This window comes from Arachis hypogaea, chromosome 19 (assembly GCF_003086295.3).
Source record: "Arachis hypogaea cultivar Tifrunner chromosome 19, arahy.Tifrunner.gnm2.J5K5, whole genome shotgun sequence".
Lineage (NCBI taxonomy): Eukaryota > Viridiplantae > Streptophyta > Magnoliopsida > Fabales > Fabaceae > Arachis > Arachis hypogaea.
In genome coordinates this window covers 101,344,147-101,352,130 of record NC_092054.1, presented here as the reverse complement: position 1 = coordinate 101,352,130, position 7,984 = coordinate 101,344,147, and the positions used below count along the sequence as shown (strand labels likewise).

The 7,984-nt window shown below is 37.1% G+C and overlaps 1 non-coding gene across 1 annotated transcript; it reads left to right on the top strand.

Moving 5' to 3' along the window:
• Positions 1–1,928: 1,928 nt before the first annotated feature.
• Positions 1,929–2,036, top strand: LOC112781830 (small nucleolar RNA R71). Its single transcript, XR_003192582.1, has one exon. It is a non-coding gene; the product is annotated as a small nucleolar RNA R71 (small nucleolar RNA).
• Positions 2,037–7,984: the final 5,948 nt, after the last annotated feature.

Here is a 7,984-nt window from a genome sequence, read left to right as displayed (position 1 = left end):
CCAGCCAGATGCTCCTTACTGGCGTTTAAACGCCAGTAAGCCCTTCCTCCAGGGTGTGCTATTTTCAATGCTGTTTTTCATTCTGTTTTTGATTTTTCAGTAGTTTTTGTGACTCCACATGATCATTAACCTAATAAAACATGAAATAACAAAGAGAAAATAAAATGATAACATTGGGTTGCCTCCCAACAAGTGCTTCTTTAATGTCAATAGCTTGACAGTGAGCTCTCATGGAGCCTCACAGATAATCAGAGCAATGTTGGGACCTCCCAACACCAAACTTAGAGTTTGAATGTGGGGGTTCAACACCAAACCTAGAGTTTGGTTGTGGCCTCCCAACACCAAACTTAGAGTTTGACTGTGGGGGCTTTGGTTGACTCTGCAGTGAGAGAAGCTTTTCATGCTTCCTCTCCATGGTTACAGAAGGAGATCCTTGAGTTTTAAACACAAGGTAGTCCTCATTCAGTTGAAGGACCAACTCTCCTCTGTCCACATCAATCACAGCTCTTGCTGTGGCTAGGAAGGGTCTTCCAAGGATGATGGATTCATCCTCATCCTTCCCAGATTTAGGATTATGAAATCAGCAGGGATGTAAAGGCCTTCAACCTTTACTAGCACATCCTCTACTAGTCCATAAGCCTGTTTTCTTGAGTTGTCTGCCATCTCTAATGAGATTCTGGCAGCTTACACCTCAAAGATTCCCAGTTTCTCCATTACAGAGAGGGGCATGAGGTTTATCCCTGACCCAAGGTCATATAGAGCCTTCTCAAAGGTCATGGTGCCTATGGTACAAGGTATTAAGAACTTTCCATGATCCTGTTTCTTCTAAGGTAATCTCAGTTGATTCAGATCACTTAGTTCATCGATGAGCAAGGGAGGTTCATCTTCCCAAGTCTCATTACCAAATAATTTGGCATTCAACTTCATGATTGCACCAAGGTACTTGGCAACTTGCTCTCCAGTAACATCTTCATTCTCTTCAGAAGAAGAATACTCATCAGAGCTCATGAATGGCATAAGGAGGTTCAATGGAATCTCTTTGGTCTCTAGATGAGCCTCAGATTCCTTTGGTTCCTCAGAGGGAAACTCCTTATTGATCACTGGACGTCCCAAGAGGTCTTCCTCACTAGGATTCACGTCTTCCTCCTCCCTTGTAGGTTCGGCCATGATGATTAAATCAATGGCTTTGCACTCTCTCTTTGGATTTTCTTCTGTATTGCTTGGGACAGTACTAGGAGGAGTTTCAGTGACTCTTTTACTCAGCTGGCCCACTTGTGCCTCCAAATTTCTAATGGAGGACCTTGTTTCATTCATGAAACTTAAAGTGCCTTAGATAGATCAGAGACTATATTTGCTAAGCTAGATGGATTCTGCTCAGAATTCTCTGTCTGTTGCTGAGTGGATGATGGAAAAGGTTTGCTATTGCTAATCCTGTTTCTTCCACCATTATTAAAGCCTTGTTGAGACTTTTGTTGATCCTTCCATGAGAAATTTGGATGATTTCTCCATGAGGTATTATAGGTGTTTCCATAGGGTTCACCCATGTAATTCACCTCTGCTATTGCAGGGTTCTCAGGATCATAAGCTTCTTCTTCAGAAGATGCCTCTTTAGTACTGTTGGATGATTCCTTCAATCCATTCAGACTCTGAGAAATTATATTGACTTGCTGAGTCAATATTTTATTCTGAGCCAATATGGCATTCAGAGTATCAATTTCAAGAACTCCCTTCCTCATAGGCGTCCCATTATTCACAGGATTCCTTTCAGAAGTGTACATGAACTGGTTATTTGCAACCATGTCAATGAGTTCTTGAGCTTCTGCAGGCGTTCTCTTTAGGTGAATGGATCCACCTGTAGAATGGTCCAATGACATCTTAGATAGTTCAGACAGACCATCATAGAAGATATCCAGGATGGTCCATTCTGAAAGCATGTCATAAGGACACCTTTTGGTCAGTTCCTTGTATCTCTCCCAGGCTTCATAGAGGGATTCACCTTCCTTTTGTCTGAAGGTTTGAACATCCACTCTAAGCTTGCTAAGCTTTTGAGGAGGAAAGAACTTGGCTAAGAAAGCCGTGACCAGCTTATTCCAAGAGTTCAGGCTGTCTTTAGGTTGAGAGTCCAACCAAATTCTAGCTCTATCTCTTACAGCAAATGGGGAAAGCATAAGCCTATAGACCTCAGGATCAACCCCATTGGTCTTAATAGTATCACAGATCTGCAAGAATTCAGTTAAGAACTGAAAAGGATCTTCTGATGGAAGTCCATGAAACTTGCAATTCTGTTGCATCAGAGAAACTAATTGAGGTTTTAGCTCAAAATTGTTTGCTCCAATGTCAGGGATTGAGATGCTTCTTCCATGTAAATTGGAATTAGGTGCAGTAAAGTCACCAAGCATCTTCCTTGCATTGTTGTTATTTTCGGCCATGTTTTCTTCTTTTTCGAAAATTTCTGTCAGATTTTCCCCAGAGAGTTGTGCTTTAGCTTCCCTTAGCTTCCTCTTTAGAGTCCTTTCAGGTTCGGGATCAGCTTCAACAAGAATGTTCTTATCCTTGTTCCTACTCATTTGAAAAAGAAGAAAATAGAAAAGAAAATATGGAATCCTCTATGTCACAGTATAGAGATTCCTTTGTGTGAGTATAAGAAGAGAAGAATGTAAGAAGGAGAAGAGAAAAACTCAAACAAAGAGAGGGAGATGGGGTTCGAATTTTAGGTGGAAGAGAAGTGTTAGTAGATGAATAAATAAATAGAAGAAGATTAGAGATGAGAAGGAAATTCGAAAATTAAACAAAATAAAATAAAAATATTTTAAAATTAAATTGAAAATTTGAAAATTAAAATTGAAATTGAATTAAATTAAAAATTAAAACAATTAGTTAATAAAAAGAAAGAATTTTGAAAAAGAGGGAAGGAATTTTCGAAAATTAGAAGGAGAGAGTTAGTTAGGTAGTTTTGAAAAAGATATGATTGAAACAAAAAGATAAGATTGATTGAAAAAGGTTTGAAAATTATTTTTGAAAAAGATAAGAAGTTAGAAAAGATTTTGAAATTTATTTTGAAAAAGATTTGATTGAGAGATATGATTGAAAATCATTTTGAAAAGGATTTGAAAAGGAAATTAAAAAGATTTGATTTTGAAAATTAAAGTTGATTACTTAACTAACAAGAAACTAAAAGATATGATATTAAATTTTAAAGATTGAACCTTTCTTAACAGGCAAGTAACAACTTTGAAAAATTTTGAATCAAAACATTAAATGCTAATAAAATTTTCGAAAATTAAGAAATAAAATAAGAAAAAGATTTTGAAAAAATATTTTTTTAAATTTTCTAAAATAAATAAGAAAAATGAAAAACATTTGAATTTTGAAAAAGATAAGATTTTCAAATTGAAAATTTGATTTGACTCATAAGGAACAACTAGATTTTTAAAAATTTTGAAAAAGTCAACTCAAATTTTCGAAAATTTATGAGAGAAAAAAGGGGAAGATATTTTTTTGATTTTTGAATTTTTAATGATGAGAGAGAGAAAAACATAAAATTGACACAAAACATAAAAATTATGAATCAAAACAACTAATGCATGCAAGAACACTATGAATGTCAAGATGAACACCAAGAACACTTTGAAGATCAAGATAAACATCAAGACTTATTTTTGAAAATTTTCAAGAAAAGAAAAATATGTAAGACACCAAACTTAAAGATTTTTTTATTCTTTAGACATTAATAATTCAAGAATGCATATGAAAAACAAGAAAAGACACAAAACAAGAAAATAAGAGGATCAAACAAGAAGACTGGCCAAGAACAACTTGAAGATCATGAAGAATGCAATGCATGAAATTTTTCGAAAATAATTTTTAGAAAATTAAAAAGATACAATTGACACCAAACTTAAAATTTGACTCTAGACTCAAACAAGAAACATCAAATATTTTTGGTTTTATTATTTTATTAAGCTTTTTTTATTTTTTTTGAAATTTAATTAGGAAAAACGAAAAAGAAAAATTTTTTATTTTTTTTTCAAAAATAAGAAATAAAAAGCTTAAAATCAAAATAAAATTACCTAATCTGAGCAACAAGATGAACCGTCAGTTGTCCAAACTCGAACAATCCTCGGCAACGACGCCAAAAATTTGGTGTGCGAAATCGTGATCATTCCTTCCTTGGTAACGGCGCTAAAAACTCAATACGCATGTTCATGTTCTTAATTCTGTTTCACAACTTCGTACAACTAACCAGCAAGTGTACTGGGTCGTCCAAGTAATAAACCTTACGTGAGTAAGGGTCAATCCCACGGAGATTGTCGGCTTGAAGCAAGCTATGGTTACCTTGTAAATCTCAGTCAGGTGGATTCAAATGTATTAAGAGATTATAGTTTACTAAAAGATAATTAAAATAGGATAGAGATACTTATGTAATTCATTGGTGAGAATTTCAGACAAGCGTATAGAGATGCTTTCGTCCCTCTAAACCTCTGCTTTCCTGCTGTCTTCATCCAATCCTTCCTACTCCTTTCCATGGCAAGCTTTATGTAGGGCATCACCGTTGTCAATGGCTACATCCCATCCTCTCTGTGAAAATGGTCCAATGCACTGTCACTGCATGGCTAATCATCTGTCGGTTCTCGATCATACTGGAATAGGATTTACTATCCTTTTGCGTCTGTCACTACGCCCAGCACTTGCGAGTTTGAAGCTCGTCACAGCCATCCCTTCCCAGATCCTACTCGGAATACCACAGACAAGGTTTAGACTTTTCGGATCTCAGGAATGGCCATCCATGGGTTCTAACTTATACCACGAAAACACTAATATCTCGGACTCGGTCCCCTGTATTAGATATCCAAGAGATATCCATCCAATCTAAGGTAGAACGGAAGTGGTTGTCAGGCACGCGTTCTTAAGTTGAGAATGATGATGACTGTCACGACCATCACATCCATCATATTGAAGTGCGAATGAATATCTTAGAAGCGGAATAAGTTGAATTGAATAGAAAAACAGTAGTACTTTACATTAATCTTTGAGGAACAACAGAGCTCCACACCTTAATCTATGGTGTGTAAAAACTCTACCATTGAAAATACATAAGTGATGAAGGTTCAGGCATGGCTGAAAGGCCAGCCCCCAAAACGTGATCAAAGGATCAAAAGATGATCCGAAGATGTAACTAAGGATGTAAATACAATAGTAAAAAGTCTTATTTATACTAAACTAGTTACTAGGGTTACAGAAATAAGTAAATGATGCAGAAATCCACTTCTGGGGCCCACTTGGTGTGTGCTTGGGCTGAGCATTGAGCTTTACACGTGTAGAGGTCTTTCTTGGAGTTGAACGCCAGTTTGTAACCTGTTTCTGGCGTTTAACTCCACTTTGCAACCTGTTTCTGGTGTTTGACTCCAGAATGCAGCATAGAACTGGCGTTCAACGCCAGTTTACGTCATCTATTCTTAATCAAAGTATGGACTATTAAATATTTCTGGAAAGCCCTGGATGTCTACTTTCCAACTCAATTAAGAGCGTGCCATTTGGAGTTCTGTAGCTCCAGAAAATCCACTTTGAGTGCAGGGAGGTCAGAATCCAACAACATCTGCAGTCCTTCTTCAACCTCTGAATCTGATTTCTGCTCAGGTCCCTCAATTTCAGCCAGAAAATACCTGAAATCACAGAAAAACACACAAACTCATAGTAAAGTCCAGAAATGTGAATTTTAATTAAAAACTAATAAAAATATACTAAAAACTAACTAAATCATACTGAAAACTATGTAAAAATAATGCAAGAAAGCGTATAAATTATCCGCTCATCAGAGGTCTACTCCCTTGTGCTCTTTCTTGACTACCTCCACCTCTTGGCAAGCTTCTTCAACTTCAACCTCTTCCTCTTGACAAAGTTCTTCACCTTCAACTACCTCTTCACTAACTTCTTCTATCTCTTCCCCACTCTTCATGTCATAACATGGAGGTAATATGGAACTTATCTCAATATTTACCACAATATCAATAGGAGAAGATTCCTCAAATACCAAAGGGTCATGTGTTGGTATGGGCTCATCTTCAAGAGGAAGATTTGTTGTTTGCTCACCTTCTTCCAATTCTTCATCATTCATTATATGCTTAGGAGGTTGCGCATTACCCTCCTCAACATCAAATTCAAGCTCATTGGAAGAAGGTTCAACAACTTCCACAAGATCATTAACAATATCATTTGGTGTGGAAGTGTCTTCAAGCTTGAAATCCACCTCTTGTTCAATGTCGCCTAGCTCTTTAACCACTTCTTCCGGCTCAATTATCTTAACTTCCTCCCCTTGTGCCAATTCTTGCTTCAACTCCTCTTCTTCACCTTGAAGCTCTAAACTCACTCCCTCACTATACTCCTTGATTGCTTTTCCACATTCAACAATGAGAGAGCCTTGATCATATAGGCTTAGACGGGATGAGACCATATTGCTAACGGCTTCCGCTAGGATAGCCATCTTGGATCCTAGCTCCTTAAACTCCTTTTCCATCCCCTCTTGTTGCCTTTGCATATGAGAGTCAAGATCTCTTAATTCTAGCATGAGGGCTTCATCGGGGAGTGGTGGTGGAAGAGAGGATTCATTGTTTGAGAGGAAAGTTTCATGATTGGAAGTTGGTTCACCTTGGTAAGGGCGTGGAGGTGGTGTATATTGAGGGTATGGATGTTCTTCCATGGAGGGTTGTGGTGAAAAGGGAAATTCATTTTGTGGTTGAAAGTTATCATACATGGGAGGTGATTCATCTTGGTAATAGTATGGAGGTGGTGGTTCTTGGGAGTAGTTGTGTTGGAATTATTGTGGTTCCATGTATGGTTCATATGGCTCATAAGGTGGTTGGTAGGGTGGATAAGAGTTAGGGTCATGTGGAGGTGTTTGGTGAAAAGGGGCTTGTGAGTAAGGTGGTTCAAAATTATGTTGAGGAGATGGTTCATAGGCATATGGTGGTGGTTGTTGACAATCACAATAAGGGTCACCACATCCATTAGATTGATATGCATTAGGATTGGAATTTTACCCATAAGAGTCTGGAGGTTGTTGTTGCCAAGAAGGTTGTCCATAAGCTTGGGGCTCCTCCCACCTTTGATCTCCAAATCCTTGATGCATGTCCTCATTGAAGCTTCCATTCCCTACAACATAGTTTGAACCAAACTCATAGCCAAAGTGAGGATGAGAATTCATAATAGCAAATAAAAACAAAAGCTAACAAAAATAAGCAACAAAGTCCTAAAACTAACAAAAACTAACAAATAAGCAAAAGGCAAATATATTCACAATATTCACTATAGCCAATAATATAACATCATTGCAACTCCTCGGCAACGGCACCATTAATTTGATACAAGGATTTATACCGGTTCGGAATTCCACAAAATAATTCCGTTGTTAGTATAGTCCAAACCAATAGTCAATCCTCAAATCAAACTAAAATTTGGTTTTGTCACAAGTACAAACCCCAAATGAAAATTAACCGAAGTATTTAAACTCTGGGTCGTCTCACAAGGAATTGCAATGAAGTGCTCAATTATTGGCTATGAAAATGTAAGGAGGGGGTTTGATTTTATATTTTGGCAAGAAAATAAATGGCAAGCAAAGTAAAAGAACAATTGACTAAATAAAAGAAAGTGGAACTCTTGGCTAGACTTAGGTAATTGAGATCACCATCCTTGTCTACAAATCATACATTGATAATTATGAGGTACCAAGCTCATTAAGTCTACTTCCAAAAGCCTTAAGTACGTAATATCTACTCCTAAGCTTGAAGTACGTTAAATGGCTTTGATCACATCAACCCATAAGTCCCAACCTATCTACTAATTAGATTAGTAGTGGGTTGGTGTCAATGAGTATCAAATTGATCACCAAGGGTTCTCAAATCACCAATTCAATGAGACCCAATGACTCAATTTTACCCAATTCCCTTAGCCTAGGCCAAGAGTCAAGAAAACTACTCAAAAACTAGTG